Below are 20,129 nucleotides of genomic sequence, written 5' to 3'. Positions count from 1 at the left end.
ACTGGGCATATAAGATGACCCCCCAACATTTCCACTCAAAATATAGAGTTTGTTACATTACAGTACAGTACAGTACTATGGGCCACTATGGGCAGCTATGTCTATCCCAACTGAAGTGCACCCAGCGTATAGGAAAGACCCCCCCCCCCCACTTAGAGGCATGTTTTTCAGGGAGGAAAAGTAGTCCTATACGCCAGCAAATACTGTATATATTTTCTCTCTGTACCCCCTTTTATTTTGTTCTAACATCCAGCCTGAAGAAGAATCTTAAGTATTCAGAATATCATATGCTATGTTGTTTGGTTTAGGATGGTCTTAATAAAGAAATTTTGGATTTTGCTAAACCTCTGCCCTCCATCCCTCCCCCTTCCTACAATGTTAATATTCAGAAGTATACTGCCTCTGGTCATCAAAGATTGATGATGGATTGATTTTAATGATTTTAAAGTGTGTTTCTTATCATGCATATTTTAAATTGTCAGCTGCTTTGGGGACACTTGTGAAAGCAGAAATACATGCAATGAATTTTGCCAATGAAATTATAAATAAACAATAATTGTCAATAGACTTGTCCTCCAGTCATGTTTTAGAGCCTTAAAAATGAGTGGCCATCCACTGGTAATTTCAATGGCCAGAAGGGATTTGCATCCAAAGAACACAATCTTTCCTGAAATCTCTGCACTTCAAAATGTCCTCTGACGTGCTAGTTCTAGAGGTCAGGGGAACACACACACCCCGGAACAGCATGGGGGAGGTGGAGTTTCAAGTTGCAGCAGGAAGAGGAAATTAGTAAAAAGAATCCCCCCTTCCCTTTGAGAAAATCCTCCATAGCGTCCATATCTAAATTAAGAAAGTGGCTGTAGCTCACTGGTAGAGCACTGCTTGACATGGAGAAGGTCCCAGGTTCCATTCCCAGCATCTCCAGTTTAATGAAGGATGCGAAAGTTCTCTGCTTGAGATCCTGGAAAACCACTGCCAGTCTGAGTAGGCAATACTGATTTTGATGGACCAATGGCCTGATTCAGTGTAAGGCAGCTTCATTATTTATATCAGATTCCTGGGTCAAAAACAGCACATGTCACTATGAGTCACACTGCCGTCCAGCCAACTAAAATGCCACTGTTTTATCACTTTGGTATGGGGTACATATAATCTTTCTATAACTATCTCAATTTAACGTGGATGAGAATCTGCTTTGGATTTATGCAATAGTGCGTGACTGATGTTGATGTTTAAATATTTCATATGTGCACATGAATTATAATAAATATTTGCATTTAAATACATAATTTAATATTTAATGTATAATATATTTATGTATAATATAAAATTGTGTTTTAATTTATAATATATTCTTCTGCTGCTTAACCATTTAGGTTCCTAGCTTGTGTAACAGATTGGGTTATTGTGTTCCCGCTTTTGTTGTTCACTGTAATTCTAGTAGCTCACATCAGGGATATGTTAAAAAAAAATGAAGCCATTAAGCAGCCTGTTCTCACCTCCTGAACAGTAGAGAGATCTTACCAGAAAGCAGCTTTTCTGCTCCTATTCTGACTCTCATCAGCACCACAATCTCTTTCAATTGATCCTATCGAAGACAGCGGAGAGGTCTACAAAGACTTTCTCTTTAGCTTGAACATCTTTACTTGGAATCTAATTCAAAGCATCACCTTGGCCCATGCCCTCTCTCCAAAGCTAATTGCCCACAGAAGCTCTGTTTTCTTTTCTCCCTCCCCCACCCTCACTGCTTCTACACCTCAAGCTATACTGACACCTTCCCTCCCTGCTGGCTATTGCTAGCAGAGCCTGTTGGGATGTGACAGTCTGGAGGGAAAGTATTTTGGACTAATGGGCACCAACAGCCACTTTATTACTAATATTACTCATGTTTACTGTGCTTGTGTCTGGGGACCAATTGAGAGCAAGAAGCACTGAGTCAGGCACTCTGCAGTCACTGCTCCAGAAAGTACTCAGTCTAAAGAGACCACAAAATGCACAGTAGGGTAGGAATCACAGGCCATAACGTGCAAGAGATGAGAGCATTGCAGCTGTGTCAGTCAATAATGATTATGCAAATAGCAGGAAAGATAGTTGAGCTGTTAACTGAGCTGAATTGAAACGGGGTATCTTTGTAGCACACACACCCTGTTTGCATCATGGGCAGCAGGGCTTAAAGCATTCACATTTCTTCTGGAGGCAGATGTCCTGGGAAAGGTGACACCAAAAGTGTCTCTGGATTACAGATGTAACGCATCCTGTCTTGTCACACTCGGCTGCCATAATTTCATTGTTCCTCTTCAAAGTGCAGCCCAGAAACATGATCCAGTTACCTTTAAAAACACAGGGAGATAAACATAATGTAACTTAACTGGCTCTCGAGAACAGTCCTACAAAGCCATTCTGATTGGCTATGTAAACACTATGCTCTTGCACACTATATGGTCCCTGATTGGCTGGGGCCAGGAAATGAGACAGAAGGGGGAGGAAAGTGGCCAAGAGGACCATTTCATACTTCCCTGAATCTACTTTTCACTTTGTAAATTTTCACTCACAAAAAAAATATGCAGAGCCCCACATTTTTAGTTTGGCTAGGTCAGGAAGGCTCCCCTCCTTCTGTCAATTCAAACCCTTGTAAAACAGAGTTGTTCAGGACAGCGTGTTAATAAGGGTAATAGGGCAGTGGTAAAATGGAATGGCTTGGAAGGGTCTTTTATTTAACACACACACACCAAGAACTATAGTCTATGCCAGTGACTCTCAAGTACCAAAACACATGTAATTATTTTTAGAACATTTTTATGCCATCTCTCCATTTTTGTAAGCCTAAAGTGGCTTATAAAATACAATCAATAAAAATAACACATTAATAGACATTAATTAAAATCCAGCATAAACACTAACCCAACATTAAACATAGAGCATAAAAACACACCACTGACATCTTAGAGACTTAGAATAACAGACTTAAATGGTGTCCAAAAAATCCACTTTTTAATTATGATGTCTGGATAAATAGACACATTTTGGCCAAATAGAAAGCAATGTAGGTGCAGGCGAGACATTCTATGAATGTGGTGCCCCTACCGAAACAGCCTTGTCCCTGGTTGCCCATCTCTGAAGGCAGAGAGAGGCCCAGACAGCAGGGCTTGTGAAACAGATTTTAACTGGTGGGCTGGACAATGTAGGAAGAGACGCTCTTTCAACTATCCCATCCCCAGTACTTTGAAATCTGGCCGGAAACAAATGGTTCATCCATTGCAGATCTTATAGCGCTGGAATAACATTCTCCCTCCATCAGGGGGCAGTGAGGCTCAGGCTGCTAGGTGATTTTCAAGTTGAATCAATAGGGGGGGGGGGACTGCTAGGTAGCATCATGCAACTGCTCAGGGTGTCAAGTTCAGTTGGTCTTGTTCTATAGCAACTTAGCGAGTTCATAGGAGGTAAGGGGCTGGTTTTGTTTGCTGGTTTTTGTGAAGACAAGAGAGGGAAGGGGACTTCAGTGGGCAATACTGTCTGTGAAGAAAGAATAGTGAGAGAGAAAAGACCAGGAGGGGAGGGGAGAGAAAGAATACTTACTTTATATTTTATTGAATTATATTTGTTCTTATTGACCGCCACTCTTGGCAGTTTACAGTAAGATTATAAAACTCAAATCAAACACCACGTAAAAGTACAAATAAAATATGGCAGCAAAAATCCTCCCCCTCCACATGTCCCTACCCAACAGCAACCCCACAGCACTGCGCCGGGTGGAGGGGAGGAACTCCTGCGTAGATATCCGGTACATGGGCCCATACAGGGAGGGACCCAGTCTTCCTGGCCTGGCCTCAACTAAAAGCCTGATGGAAGAGCTCCATCTTACAGGCTGTGCATAGAATCATAGAGTTGGAAGGGGCCATACAGGCCATCTAGTCCAACCCCCTGCTCAACGCAGGATCAGCCCAAAGCATCCTGAAGCATCCAAGAAAAGTGTGTATCCAACCTTTGCTTGAAGACTGCCAGTGAGGGGGAGCTCACCACCTCCTTAGGTAGCCTATTCCACTGCTGAACTACTCTGACTGTGAAATTTTTTTTCCTGATATCTAGCCTATATCGTTGTACTTGAAGTTTAAACCCATGACTGCGTGTCCTCTCCTCTGCAGCCAACGGGAACAGCATCCTGCCCTCCTCCAAGTGACAACCTTTCAAATACTTAAAGAGGGCTATCATGTCCCCTCTCAACCTCCTTTTCTCCAGGCTGAACATTCCCAAGTCCCTCAACCTATCTTCATAGGGCTTGGTCCCTTGGCCCCAGATCATCTTCGTCACTCTCCTCTGTACCCTTTCAATTTTATCTACGTCCTTCTTGAAGTGAGGCCTCCAGAACTGCACCCAGTACTCCAAGTGTGGTCTGACCAGTACCGTATACAATGGGACTATGACATCTTGTCATTTTGATGTGATGCCCCTGTTGATACAGCCCAAAATGGCATTTGCCTTTTTTACTGCTGCATCGCACTGCCTGAACTGTACTAGCAGAACTGTAATAGCTCCGTCAGGGCTCTCAGTTCTTCCTGGAGATCATTCCACTAGGTTGAGGCCATGACAGGGAGGCATTCCTCCCAGGGATGAGGGACAACCAACATATTAAATCTGGTAGAGCAAAGGGCTCTGCAGGGAATATAAGGAGACAAGCAGACCTGGAGATGTGGCCTTGAAGGTAAGATCCTAAAGCATAAACCAGATCTGGAAGCTAACCAGTAACCAATGCAGCTGCCTCCGCGCAGGCTGGATATAGACCCTCCAATATTACCTTGTGAGGACCCTAGCAGCCACATTTTGGACCAATTGCAATTTCTGAGTCAGAGATAAGGGAAGGCCTGCATAGAGTGTTATACAAGTCTAGCCTGGAAGTGATCGTTGCATGGATCATGGTGGCCAAGTGTTCTGGGGACAGGTAGCCACACTTGGTGCAGATGGTAAAATGCCACTTGTGCTACTCTTGTGATCTGAGCCTCCATAGATAGGGAGGCATCAAAAACCACCCTCAGCCAGATTGGTGTAGTGGTTAGGAGTGTGGACTTCTAATCTGGTGAGCCGAGTTTGATTCCCCGCTCCCCCCACATGCAGCCAGCTGGGTGACCTTGGGTTTGCCACAATACTGATAAAGCTGTTCTGACCGAGCAGTAATATCAGCCTCACCTACCTCACAGGCTGTCTGTTGTGGGGAGAGGAAAGGGAAGGCGATTGTAAGCCACTTTGAGACTCCTTCTGATAGAGAAAATTGGCATGCAAGAACCAATTCTTCTTCTTCAGATTCCTGGCAGTAGGCACAGCTGTAAGCTGCACCCCATCCAGTAAGGGTAAGCTCACTTCCTGATCCTACCCTCTTCTACCCAACCACAGGACCTCCATCATGGAGGGGTTGCGTTTCTGGTGACTCTGCCTGAGCCATCTAGACACCACTTCCATACTGGTGACACCCCAGCCGAAGCTCCAGACCAGCTGTGCCAGAGGGCATGTATAAATGTTAAATAACATAGGGGAGAGTTATCCAAACTTTTGATAAAAAGGGAACCATTTTGGATGTACCAGCTGGACTCTATCACACATGGCCTGAATGAGGAGATGGATTGGATATCGGCATTTTAATGTCTGTAAAACTGTATTTCAAACTGCATGTTGGTAGGCTTGATATGGTGGTTTATCTTTGTTCCTTCTTCCCTCCCCCACACATTCCTTTGGTGGACTTCAAGGCTAGTCCACAGAAAATTGCTGATGCAATAACAGCTAGATTGTGTCAGTCTTACAGGTTGGCATAAAACGTCTCCTCTCCACTGTAATAAAGCTTTTTTTCTGACACACACGTAATGCACTCTCTATGCAGAATAAGACAATAGCTGAGGTATGTATGGAGATATCCTGTTTGAAGTATGGGCATTTTTACCTTATACTTTTTGAATGCTAGACTTCTATCTTTATTATCTTTACAGAGTGGTGGTCCTAGATATTGTATATCTTAGAAGGTGGGCTCCAAAAAGAAACACAATAGAAGTATTTGTTGGAGCTACACAAAATGGCAAAGCGCCACATGTTTTTGAACAGCAAACTTACAAAATATATTAGACTTTCCTTTTTAAAATATTTGCTCATTCTAATATGCTTTTTACATTCATTTTCCCAGGATTTCCCTTGACTACCCAGCTAAACTTCAGAATTGGTTTTAGATAGGAGTGTATTGTATAATAATATTGACCACTGAAGAAGACCCATGGGGGGGGCAAAAATTAAACAACACATCACATCTGTGCTCACTACTTCTAAGGCACCTTATCCTTTAAATCTTGAGTGATCCATTGGATTCCAAACAGGGTTTAGACATGCTAGAAGCAGTTATTTCCCTTTATAGGATAGCTTGGGGGGTAGAGTGGTAAAAACTTGTCTCAACTCTGCATATGCACTGATTCTGAAATTAATTTCAAACTTCAAGAACATGGGGAATCTGAACATGGAATTCAGTGAGCCTACAGAATAAGAATACAGAACAGTATAACGTATCAGCTCTTCCCAGAAAGCTAGCTTGGTGTAGTGGTTAGGAGCATGGACTTCTAAGCTGGCGAACCAGGTTTGATTCCCTGCTCCTTCTCCACATGCTGGGTGACCTTGGGCTTGGCACAGCATTGATAAAGCTGTTCTGACTGAGAAGCAATTTCAGGGCTCTCTCAGCCTCACCCACCTCACAGGGTGTCTGTCGTGGGGAGAGGAAACAGAAGGCGAATGTAAGCCGCTTTGAGACTCCTTTGGGTAAAGAAAAATGGTGTATAAGAACCAACTCTTCTTCTTCTTCTAAACATAGGAGAATATACATGCAGTGAAACATAACATCCAGGGTATAGCCGATTATGTATAGCAGATCACGATGAGTAGCCATGTTAGTCTGTCTGTAGCAGGGGGGGAATGGGGGAAAACAGTCCAGGAACACCTTAAAGACAAACAGAATTTGTGGCAGGGGGTCAGCTTTTTTGAGTTGCTGTTCCCTTCTTCAGATGCCTTCCTCAGATGCCATTCTGCAACTAGCTAGAACTCTTCTAGCTTTTAATTATACCCAGGATTTCAAAAGGTGTCACGGAAGAGACAACAGAATTTGTGCCTGAGCAGATATACATACAAATGCTAATTACACTAAATATGCCCTTGTAGCGCTCTGGGGATTAGAAATTATTTTCCACATGTTTCTGCATATGAAAATCGGCTCAAACTTCCTAATCTTATTAGCACCATGGTATATCATTTACTGAGGCTGCACTTTAATTTCTAAATTGCTAGTCATTGGTTATTCCAAGTATCTTCTAGCTTTCATTACACTCACAAACGGCTTTCTATAAGGGAAAAGAGGCTCATCTCTAATTATTGTAAGGAATGGAAGCTTACACTTGTATTTGTAGCTGTTAGGACAGGTTCAGAAGGTGCCGACCACACAGAAACTGTACATAGCCTAGATGCAAGCCTGAATTTCGGTCACTGCATTTATTTTACTCCCTCCCCCCTCCCCAGCCTTGCTTCTGTCTTCCTGGCTGCTCCTTCTCCATGTGATCTCCCACTGAGCCAGGAAATGATTTCTTTGCTGTGTCTCTTGACGTTCTACTGAAATGACAATCCTGATGTGTAGGAAACCAGCCGAGGCAGGCACTCATGAGCTCAGGACTATAATCTCACTGAGCAAAATCCTCCACCTGCATCTACAGCTCTCTCTACAGGTGATGCAACAAGAGTGGACTGCCTCTACTGAAGAGGTCTGAACTTCAGAAATGGAAAGCGAATGCAAGTTCTACATGTAATGATCCATTCAGACGTGCATGGTTTTGCTAGGCGCTGCAGCAATCAAACAAAGACCAATGTTCACCTGGCAAATATCTTCTTATGCCACAATGGCCATAGTAGGTTTGTTAAAAGCCACAGTATCTTTAAACCGCCCGTGGCGCCACGGGCGCCACGGACTAAATAATTCGGTAAGGCCTGCCGAGGCGGGATGTGTCCGTGATGAGGAAGGGTCCGGATTGGACCCTTCCTCACGACAGACAATCGGAGGGACCAATCGGCAGGCGCGAAGCGCCTGCCGATTGGTCCCTCCGAGTCCCAGCTCCAGGAACTGCGAGCCGCGCGCAGCGCGGCTCACAGTTCCTCCCAGGCCACCGACCCAGGGAGCCCCCGGCAGTCGCGCGAAGCGCGGCTGCCGGGGGTTCCCTGCCTGGCGGGCTGATGCGGCGAGAGGCCCAAGCTCGCCAGCCAACCACCCAACCCTCCCCAGACCCCTTCCCAACCCGCCGCCGCTTCCCGATAAAACAAAACCCACCCAGCCACACACTCCGACACCCACCCGCCGCCACCCAACCCCCCAAACCCTCCCCAGACCCCTGCGCAACCTCCCGCCGCTTCCCAACAAAAAACAACCCACCCCGCCTCTTGGTAGTTTAGGCCAAGAGTGACTATCCCAGAGTCACCCATGACAAAGTGGGCAATCCAGACCCAATTCCCTCGGATCCTAGCCTGATATTCTAGGATCCGAGTATGTTATTCTTCTCTCTTGGTAAAAAGGATTCAAAGTGTTTCAGGTGGTGGCAAGAATTCTGTCTGTGATTGACTATTCAAATGGCTCATCCACCGTGATAATGCTAAAATACAACCTGCCACAAACAGCTAGGCTAACCACATTTGCCTTGCTGTGGCTGCTCTTCTGGAACTGGCCCTGTGCTTGTAATCAGATTCAGGTGAGTAGCCATGTTGGTCTGAAGCAGTAGAACTAAATTTGAGTCTAGTGGCAAAAAAGGACTCCCAGGTATTCCATGACTTGTAATTCCCATTCCATTGCATCTGAGGTAGTGTGCTGTGCATATGAAAGTTTACAGCTTGAATAAAAATGTGTTATTCTTAAAGGCGCCACTGGACTCAAACTTGGTTCTCTGCTAGTTATCATTTGCTCTGGTCACACTGTGAGAAAACAAGACTCACTGGAAAAGACAGGGCTTTTCTGCACACCATAAATATAGAGAAATGCTTACCTGGTGAAGATGCTACATTTTTGGCCTTTCGCACTTCACCGATATCCAGCGTCCAAGGAACAAATCGTTAGTTACATTATCTTAAAGCACTTGGTGGGGAATCGTATAAAGTGGATTCCCCAGCCTAAAAAGCACTAGCTACAAGAGAGCAACCAGCAGGCCACATGCTAAAGAAATGTGTGGAGGCGAAGAAGCATTATCTCCGCCTCCAATGTCCCACCCTCGCACCCACCTCCCTCTCCCTTCTCCCGGGGATGTTTTTTTTTTTGGGGGGGGGTTAGAGCAATCTGCCTAGAGCAATGAAGAGGTGTTGAATTGTGCAGTCAAGGCAAAAAATAATTCTTTCCCAAGTTGTCCCACAAAGGATGTCTCTTTAAAGTTTTTTGTTCCCCCCACCCATAAGGATCCTGAAGAGTGTGCTCCCATCCCTCTATTATATCCTATGGTGAGTCTGTCCCATTGGATATAATGGAGGGAGGGGGGCTCCCTCTTTGGGAGCCCCTAGACATAGACCACCGGACCAATCATTCTGAAATTTGGAGGGGAGTCAGGGAATAGTCTCCCAGCACTACCCTAAAAGATTGGAGGCTCTATCTAAAACCCCAACACCCCCCCAGGCCCCAGGAAAGGTGGGAATGCTGAAATTCCCATTATAGAATATGGAGGAAGGGGATTGGCTGCCTGGATTGATTGATAGGTGGAAGAGAGTCGTGTATAACGTGCGTTGCTCTCCTCCGCCACTTCCAGCAGCACGTGGAGTGTAAGAAGGGTGAAACGGTGGCAGACAAGGCGAGACAGCAACAAAGGTGAGGAATGGCTGGGAAGCAAGATAACAATTAGTGCTTTGCCATTCAGCTGGCAAAACGCTATTTTTACTGATGTGTAGAAATGCCCACATTGATGCAAGGAGAAGTTGAAGGTTGATTGTGAAGAGCTACAGGAGGATCTTCTATAAATTAGGCAAGCTGAAAATGATGTAGCTAATGAAGTTCAATTAGGATAACTGTCAACTGCAAAACAAAACAAATCCAGCTTTAAATTTAAACTGGCCAAGACTGCAACAAAGATATTTTGAGGTTGTAGTGGATAACACAATGAAAATGTTGATTCAGTGTCTGGTGCTGACCAACAAAAGAAGACAGCAAGTGATAGTTGTGAGTGTTGTACCCTGCTTTTCTCTCCCTAGTCTCAAAGTGGCTTACCATCCCCTACCCTTCCTCTTCCCACTGCAGACACCCTGTGAGGTAGGTGATGATGAGTGAGCTCTGAGAGAACTGTGACTGGCCCAAGGTCAACCAACTGGCTGCATGGGGAGGAACGGGGAATCAAACCCAGTTCTCCAGGTTAGAGGCCATCACTCTTCACCACTACAACATGGAAGGCAAAAGGAACTAAAAATGAAATTACCAATATCATGTTTCTATGGTAGGGCTCCCACTATGACAGGGGCCCGTTTTTAAACATCAGCAGTAATGTCAGCTGTGTTGCAATGTCACTTCCAGAGAAGAAACACAGTGTAGCTCTAGAAATCACTGATCAGAAGACTGGGAGAGAGCTGAGCTGTATGACTGCCAACACAACTGAATGGCTAACATCATCATCAGGAATCACTGTAAATTCTATGGTTTTACCCTACAGTGAAACCATAAAGCAGTGATTCCCAAAGTGGGTGCTACCGCCCCCTGGTGGGTGCTGCAGTGATCCAGGGGGGGGCGGTGATGGGCCACAGGTGCATTTGGGGGTGATGAATAACTATTAAAATTTTTAAAAATTAATTTCCAGGGCGCTGAGTAATATTTTTTCTGGAAAGGGGGCGGTAGGCCAGATAAGTTTGGGAACCACTGCCATAAAGTTTCTGGTGATTCCCAGAGCTACTCCATGTCACTTCTGGGCTTTCCTGACACTGTGTGCCCCTTTATTTCCCCCAGTCCACCAGTCAGTAGCCTGGAACCCCTCATATGTGGTGCAGCCTCCTTTGCAATACTGTGTACAGTTCTTGCTGTCAATGGGCTGCCTTCCTCATCTTTAAAAATTTCTAATGATTTGGGGGCAGTGCCTATGGAGAACAGAGCCTGGGGAGGGGAGGGGGAATCAGACAGAATGCGATATGATAGTTACCCCTTCAAAGTAGCCATTTCCTCTGGGATAACTAATCTACACAGAAAGAAAGAATAGCTAAACGTTGCAATCCTAATAAAGCTATCCTGAGAGTACATGGTGTAGACTTCAGTAGAATTCAGAGTAGACCCACATGTCAGTCACCGAACATGTATTATGGTTAAGTGGGGATTGGAACCCAGTGTACTCTAGCCACCCTGGCTCTCAAGCTATAGCTGAGCCCCTTGAGCATATATGTTAAATCGATCTCTTTAAGTTGAGGGCACCTTTGTCCATCTTTGTAATTTGTCCTTGATCCGTAGTTGTTCCCAACCGTGTTCTTTCAGCTCTGGGTGTATTTTTGGACTGAAAGCTACTCTCAGCAAAGCCTTATTTGCAAAGTGCCAGGATTATTAAGTAGAAAATCTTTACTGCAACTTACTATATCGATGGAAGAGAATTTTTTTATATAAAAAAAATTAATACTTTTATCCTTGCAATCTACCAGTCTGCCAGAGTATCGAATCATGAAGATAAATTGTTAAGAGCGCTAATACACAGTATCAGGCAAATTTCAGTGGAAATTAAAAGCATACCAGGTGATCTGTCTGTGTTAGTCTTCAACCTACTGAATGGATTTTTAATTAATCTTTCTAAAAATAGTATTGCTGCAGAGAATGAGTCTTCCCCACAAGATTTGATGGGGGCATTTTAACACTTTGTAAACCTTTTTACAATATATAAACCATTCCTAAACATTTCTTCATCATTACTTCTCACCAGCATACCTTATCTTTTTTAAAACCAGATACAACAAAATGATACCTTTAAAGCTGGTTGCCTGGTAAACTGCGTTCAAATAATATTTCACAGGTACTGGATTTTTCCCTGCAAGCCATCTGATAAATAATAGATTGGAAATGATATCTTTCCCTGGTCTCGACCAGGGCCAGAACATTCTTTCCCGCCTGGTCTCGACCAGGGCCAGAACATTCTTTCCCGCCTGGTCTCGACCAGGGCCAGAACATTCTCTGTCCTGGCCCCCACCTGGTGGAACGAGCTCCCGGAGGAGATCAGGGCCCTGACGGAGCTTAAACAGTTCCGCAGGGCCTGCAAAAAGGAGCTCCTCCGCCAGGCATTTGGTTGAGACCAGGCACAACCAACAGCGAATGAAGGGCCCCCGCTCCCCCCCCCCCGCTCCTCCCCCTCCCCCCCTCTCCCCCCTTCCTCCCAGAACTCCACCAGAGCACTCTGGACCTGTTGTGGTATTGCACCGTTCCATCGTTATATTATTTTATTATATTGTTATACTGTTACATTATTCTGTTATATGGTTACAACCACTGTTATTAATTACTGTATGTTTTAACGAAGACTGTTTCATGTATCGTTGACTAGTTTTAATGTAAACCGCCCTGAGCCTTCGGGGAGGGCGGTATATAAATCTAAATAAATAAATAAAATAAATAAATAAATAAATAAATATAGATTCCTACCACAGGGATGTTTGCTGCATGGTCGCCATTGCCCCTGGCTGCAGCCTGCTGCTTGGGCCCCGGGTAGGTTGCTCCGCCTCTTCCTGCTCCTTCACAGGGGAAAGGTAGGCCCAGCACATCTCATCCACTCCAGATTTGTACTCCTACACAGAACCCAGGGCTGCAAGGGTGGTGTGGGCCTGGTTTTTTTTTTATTTAATTTAATTTTAATCTGTAAGAACGTGGTATTGCTGCATCTTTTTTTTGAATTAAAATGCCTTAGGCATCTTTCTCTTTTCATTCCTTCCATCCTTCATGCCTTCCACAGGCTTCCATGCTACCAAAATCTCTCCCCCGCTCCCTCCTCCATGGCCAGGAACCTTTGGGGGGGGGGATTGCCAGCTCTGGGTTGAAAAATACCTGGAGGCTTTGGTTTAGGGGCTGGAAGTGGACAGGATTTTTGGGGGGCAGGGACCTCACTGGAGTCTGCTCCTCTGGAGTTCTCCCTTCAGAGCAGCCAATTTTGTCACCTGAGGAACCTCAGCCCCCTTCTGGATGCTGGCACATGCAACACTATGCCATGCAGTGTGGGATGACTGCCTTTTGCAGGCAAGAGTTGTTGTAATTTGTGGAGACCTCCACATCTCACCTGTAGTCCCCTCTCCAAAGCAGCCATGTTCTCCAGGGGGACTCATCGCTGTGGTCTGGAGAAGAGCTATGGTTCCAGGAGATTCCCAGGTCCCACCTGGAGTGTGGCAACCCTGAACCTCAGTGGGATCCAAGGCCAGAGTCCCCCCCTCCCCTTTTTGCTGCCTTTCTGCCAGGGGAGCTGTTCTGTATAGTCTGCCCATGAACTCTAATTCCTGGAGATCTCCAGGCACCACCTGGAGGTTAGCGAACCCCGGGGTGGGAATATTCCTGGTGGTTTAGAGGTAGGACCTTTTCCTCTGCAGAGCTGCAGATGAGCACTTTGAGATGACATGCACGTTTGTGTGTGTGAAATTCCCCTGGCAGGACCTACACCAGGTCACAGATTAGCAACTGCTGGCTAAGCACTTTTCTCTGCCTTCTCTGCATCCAGAGAGTGCGGGGGGGGGAGCTCACTCTCAAATGCACCTGTTTTCTCCATGGGGACTGCTGCCTGGACACCAGTTGTTCCTCCAGGCCTCCCCATGAGGTTCAAAAACAAAAACCTGTCGATCCCACTAAATAGAAGCTGAGAAACAAATTGATGGCTGTATGTTAAAGTCTATTTATTCAAAATAGACTTTATTGTACAGCTAATTATTGTTCCTTTTTCTTGGCTCCCCTGGAAGTTGGCAACCCAGCTGGCTGCACATGGAGGTGGTATCAAGTCCAGCTCTTGAGATTAGAGTTGCCATCCTTCAACCACTACACCACACTGAATCTTGATAAAGTGGGAAGCAGGGGGAAGGGGATGTCAAAACCATGATTTATGCTTTTACCATGTGGCCAGCACCCACGAAGGCCACAGTCCAGACATGCCTCCTAGCGCCCAGTGCTTTCCTGGGCGCACTGGGCTTTGCCTCTAGTCATTAATGAAAAATCTCTGGGCATCAAAGCAAATTAAAGTTCTAGTTACATAAACCTAATGGTTGCTGTGATGCGTGTGTGTAAAGTACGGTCAAGTCACAGCTGACTTGTGAACCCAGCAAAGGTCTCTCAAGGCATGTGAGAAGCAAAAGGAAGTTGTCCTTGCCTTCCTCTGCAGAGTCTTCTTCTGTGGCCTCCTACTAAACGTGCTTACATTCTGAGATCTGACAAGATTGGACTGCCAAGACTGAGGGCATTTCCGCACACCAGAAAAATAGCGCTATGCCAGTTGAATGGTGTAGCGCTAAATATTATCGCGCCTCCAAGCCCCTCCTCACCTTTTTCTTGTGTCACTTTCATCTGCCGCATTTTTGCGTTTCTCACCCTCCATATCTGCTGCTGCAAATGGTGGAAGGGAGCAATGCACTTTATATGTGACTCTCTTCCACCTGTCCATCAATCCAGGCAACCAATCCCCTTTCTCCATGCTTCAAAGGTCCCGCAATGCATGCTATTTTTTTTTATTCATGCTTCTCTGTTTAAAACGGATCTACTCATAGATGCGTAGAGCTTTTTGAATGCCACTCCTTATGGAATCACAAGTTTTTGATACTTCTAAAAATTCTCACTCCTGATTTTAGGGGGGGAGACTTTAGAGAGATATGCTTTGTGGTAAATCTTTGGGGGGGAATCTTTTATTTCTGGCATCGTCTGCACGCTTGTCCATCTATTTGTAGCTCCAGGAAGTTATCCATTTTTAAAACAAGGGAGAGGGAGATGGTGTGAGGGCGGGATGAGGCAGGCGCCTTAAGTGCGTTTGAGCCTCCATATTCCATAGTCTAGTCACTTCCAGACTAGACTACTGTAACTCACTCTACGCAGGCCTACCCTTGACTCTGATCCGGAAGTTACAGCTGGTACAAAATATGGCAGCTAGGGTCCTCACTAGGACACTTTGGAGGGCCCATATTCAGCCGGTACTCCATCATCTTCATTGGTTACCAGTCTTTTTCCGGGTCAAGTTTAAGGTGTTGGTATTAAACTTTAAGGCCATACGCAGCTTGGGTCCTACTTACCTGCGGGACCGTTTGGTTGCTTATGCCCCCCGCAGGGCTCTCCGCTCTGCGGGTATGAATCTACTGACTGTCCCGGGCCCCCGGGACGTTCGCCTGGCCTTGACCAGGACCAGGTCCTTTTCGGTCCTGGCCCCAACCTGGTGTAATGAGCTCCCGGAGGAACTAAGGGCCTTGTCGGAATTACCATCTTTCCGCAGGGCCTGTAAGACGGAGCTCTTCTGCCAGGCATATGGTTGAGGCCAGGGCAGAGCCCGGGTTCCTTCCAAGATCCCTAATCCATTGGCCAGTCTTTCTCTCCTCTCTCTCTTACAGGATTAACGCCCAACCTCTCTCTGAACAAGCGGGGAAAGTTATAGAATAGAATGCCATCTTTTATTGTAATAATGGGATTCTATGTGATTTTACTTTGATTTTATACTTTATTGTGAACCGCCGTGAGACCTTTTGGCGAACGGCGGTATATAAATCCAATTATAAATAAATAAATAAATATCTTCCTTCTGCTGCTTGCCTGCTGGTTGCTCTCCGGTAGCTACTGCTAAACAGGTTGGGGAATACACGTTATACAATTCCCCAAGCAGCACTTTAAAATGGAGGATATAGCTGGCCTGTTAATCCCCAGTCGCTGAATACTGGCGACGTCATATGGAGAGGCTGGAATACATTGGCTACATAAGGTAAGCATTTCACTACATTTAACGAGTGCGGAAATGCCCTGAGCTATACCCTGTTGCCTTCCTTCCCATTTGCCAAGTTATTGCTCTTAAATTATGCCTTTTCCTTTAAGAAACCATCGCAAAGTTCCAATACATCGAAACTAGATAAGCTCAGATAATCTCTGGCTTTTCCTCAATATTCTGCACATAATTTTCTCACAATCACAAGGTCCAGAAGTGCAGAAATCATTCCAGTTTTAATGGCTAGCAGAAAACATCTCATGGTGAGCCCACCCAAGCATGTTAATAGCTTCAGGTGGGTAGTCATGTTGGTCTGAAGCAGCAAAAGAAAGTTGGAGTCCCGTGGCACCTTTAAGGGCAACCACATTTTATTCAAAATATATATGAACTTCTATGTATCTGAAGAAGCGTGCTTGTGCATGAAAGCTTATACCGTGAATAGAACTTGGTTGGTTGAAAAGGTGCCCCTGGACTAAAAGTTTATGTTAATTGCTCGTTGGTTGTAATAAAAAGTGATTATGTGCATGTGTGAATGAGCCTTTTGCATATTCTTCACCACAAGCAGAATTTTCACCATGTCTTCGCCACCCTTTCAACCTAATCATTCCACACATTCGGCTGGAAAATGTCACACACTGTGTGATAGACTGATGGGAAATTAAACAGGGACATCAGGGATCCCCAACGTTCCACTCTGTAAGTGATGGTACTCAACTTGTGAGAGGGACCAGGTGGAGTTTCTGCCTGATGTATAGGAGAGTGAAATAATTTTTTTTTATAATTGTTCTGTAAAGAGAAGCTTAGTGTACCAAACCATTTCGCAATAGAAGGCCCAGGAACTTGCTTTTGACTGTATCTGATATGTTCTATTCTGAAGGTCAGGGACAGTTGTTTATATCATGCCATTGTTTGTTACCAGAGGATTGAGAAAGAATGGGAAATTGCCTTTTGTAACCTTTTTTCGGTGACTTAGCATAATAGCAATGGGGTGGTCCTGTGGGACATGCAAAGGGGTGGAGACCCAAGGTTATTGGTTTGACCTGAAAAGCATCATCTTTCCCTGCCTTCAATGAAATATTATAAAAGCTCGTGTAATTCTTTGTTTGACACACAGGCTTTTCTGAGACAACCCCCCTGTGTCATTTTGTTCTTCTGCAGTCGAATAACATTTTGAAAAGGTTTTCCAGTCTGTTGGTCACTCTGTTTGGGTGCTGCACACTAGGCAAACGATTCCAAAACACCCAGACCAGGCCCTGGGCTATCATGCCCAGCAGAGCCTCTGATTGGTTGGGCGGATTTTTAAAAACCTTTCTTGGGCAGTAGCTGACCCAAAAGCACAAGAAATGTTCTATTCAAACGATTGCTCATCATATCCAAGAGACTGATTTCCCCAGGACTCCCAACTGTCACTACCAAGTGACCAAAAAGGTTGCCTGCCATGAGCAAATAATTGAAAGTGAGCATCCGTGTGCAATACGGTTTTCAATCATTACAGTCCACTTCACCACAAGTCATCCTCAGCGCACCAATGGTATGCTTACAACTTAACCTCCACATCTTGGCTTATATGAAATGTCCTGAAATTGTGCTGTTTCGTCTCACATGACCTCTCCTGTGTTCCGCTCTGAAGCTTCTAAAACCTTAATGTCATTTGCATGAAGAAAAGCTTGTAAGAATAAACTGAAGTGCAACTGCGCAATCCCATGCGCAGGGATTGCAGGGCCCACATGGATGTCCCCCCCCCACACACACTTTCTACCTACATTCTAAAGGGATGGGAGGGGGATCTGCTCCATTAGCTCTTTGGGAACATCTACAGAATTATTACATGAAGTTCTCTTCTGCTGTTTAGCATTTCTTCCAATGACTCTCCCCCAAAATCTGTCACTGCAGCTTCAGGACTGGAGATGTTAGTTGTGAAAACTAAAGGGATTCCTTCGTAATGTGCTGCTTACCCTGCATCTGAACTCCCATAAAGCTCCCCTTAGATCAGTGAGATTACCCTGACCCCACCCTCACCTCACCGAATTAGAAGATCACATATATAAAACATCAATACTTCTCAATATCATAAATCGGAGTTAGTGCTTCCTATGACCTTTGCGTAAGGTTGCCTGAACTATGTGGAGGTGAACCCATTAACTGCATCAAGCTAATTTCTCCATATACAGCTGTGGCACTTGATAAATTTACAGCATCAGGAGCAGAACATGTGACTTCAGCTTCCTGTGCCTATGCGCTAGGATGCCTCAGAAAAGATTTGTGACTTCAAGATGTTGTGTATGTAGTGATAGATCAAAAGGAAATAGTGCTGCATTCAGTAAAATAAAGTGTATAAATCAAAATTCTTCTGCTCTGCAAAGGCAATTTGGAAAAGTGGCCAAGAGAATTAGAGAAAGCCATGTCTTAAGAGAGGCTGAAGAAGAGAACGTTTTCATTTTCTTTTAAAAAATTCATTGAATTCTTTATGTCCCACTTCTCCAAGAAAAGGAAGAAGCAACTTACAAAACTAATAAAAGGTAGGTAACAGTAAAACCAGATTCAACATTGAAAATACTAAAATCTGAAAACCAACAAACGAACAGCAACCTCAGCAAGTCAGAGCAAAGCAGCCTTACCATTTTGTTTATGCTGATGCAGTCTTCAGACTGCCGTTAACAAATAGTTCTATATTTGGGAGGGGGCCCATCTGTCATTGGAAGGAACCGACATGTGCAGGTCTTTCCCTTGTTCCCCTCCCCTTAACACTCCTTTCTGGATCCCAGGAAAGTTGATTTCTGGGATTGCAGGGCCCACATGGTCTTAGCAGCCATATGCATAGGGAGGCTGCATTGGAAGGGGTAAAAAAAATCACCCTCTCCTTCCTTTTCAGGTCCAACGCTGACGGAAGAGGCAGAAAGGGCCTCTTTTCTATTCCTCAGTGCACCCCTCCCACATCAAACTTTATGGCTGCGACCTAGGAATCGACCTTCCCAAGATCAAAAAGGGTTCCTGAAGGGAAGGGAACAAGGGCATGATTTCAAGGTGTTTTTGTTATCAACTTTGTTCTCTATGTCTTTCAAGTATTGCCCTTGCAAGTGCTTTTGCTTCCAGTTGTCAAAGTGAGTTTTTTTATTCAATCTTTTTTGTAATCTTGGGTTTCTGTAAACTTAAATGAGTCTGCCTTGTACACTTCAGCTAGAAACTTCTCTTTGCTTTTCTTGGTGTAGTCATTCAGTGCAAGAAAATTAGATGGAAGAGGTCTCCTGAAAGTTAAGCATGTGAGTTTGGCAATCTATTGTTTCTAATTCGGCTTGTTTCCAATAGATAATGGGAGCTGTGTATCTTAGAACTGGGACTGCCCATACGTTAATTTTGTTCACAATCTCTTTCTAACCCTTTGGTCTCCTTGGTTATATTTGCCTTAACAAGCTGATGTCGTCAGCTTCCAAAATACCAAGATATTTGTCGATTTTATTGTTCTTCCTACTGTTAAATTTATTTGCATTGTTGATTTGGTTTAGGGCTGGTTCAATAGTGTTTTTAATGCTTTTACTTCTACAGTTGCTGTGGAGCCGCCTTGTGGATCATTTTAATGGAAAGGTAGCATGGCTTCAAAAGCTAACAGCAGAAGACGCTCTGAGTAAAGCTCTGCAAACACAACTACAATATTATTTGGATAGCCAAGCAAGTAGAAAACAGTTGTTATAAATAGAGACTGCTTATAGTTACCATCAAAGAGAATAGCGAGAGAGAGGCAGAATGAACATACCTATTAGGACGCAAGTTTAGCTGAGGAAAGCCAAGTTGTAACAGGATTTAACCTTCCCCTTTAATTTTATCCTATTGTTATTGTGCGTGTGCCCACAGCGGACGGCAATTTGCTATTAGTGTTTAAGATAATTCATCTTGAGTTTCCAAAAAAATAGAAAAGAAAGTCTTCTGTAGATAACACAATTAGTGTAAGTCTAATTGTATAATTAGAACATGGCTATTTGCATAATAATATTATATTACAAAGCATAATTACAGTTTTAATAAGAGTCAGCTAGGCAAAACTGTAAACGGTCCCACAATAAACTTCAATCCCAAACACTGAATGTAAGCAGAAGTTAAAAACCAAAGTGCCTTTGCAAAAAATTGTGTGAAATTATTACGCCTAAGACTTCTGAGTGAGTGATGCCATTTTAAGCATGACCATTGTGGAAAAACAGATTTTGCCACAAATGTCGC

General features: G+C 44.4%; 1 protein-coding gene across 4 annotated transcripts in view; it reads right to left on the bottom strand.

Annotated features, from left to right (window-relative positions):
* LOC143845327 (uncharacterized) overlaps positions 1–20,129 on the bottom strand; it is a 467,259-nt gene that overhangs the window by 325,906 nt on the left and 121,224 nt on the right. For all 4 annotated transcript variants that reach the window (XR_013224793.1, XM_077300105.1, XM_077300183.1 and 1 more), the window contains one exon: positions 2,145–2,330. The gene's annotated coding sequence lies outside the window, so the exon portion shown is untranslated. The remainder of the gene's footprint in view (positions 1–2,144; positions 2,331–20,129) is intronic.

The sequence above is a fragment of the Paroedura picta genome, chromosome 1 (assembly GCF_049243985.1).
Source record: "Paroedura picta isolate Pp20150507F chromosome 1, Ppicta_v3.0, whole genome shotgun sequence".
Classification (NCBI taxonomy): domain Eukaryota; kingdom Metazoa; phylum Chordata; class Lepidosauria; order Squamata; family Gekkonidae; genus Paroedura; species Paroedura picta.
Note: the sequence above shows the minus strand (reverse complement) of the source record. Positions and strands in the feature narration are given on the sequence as shown.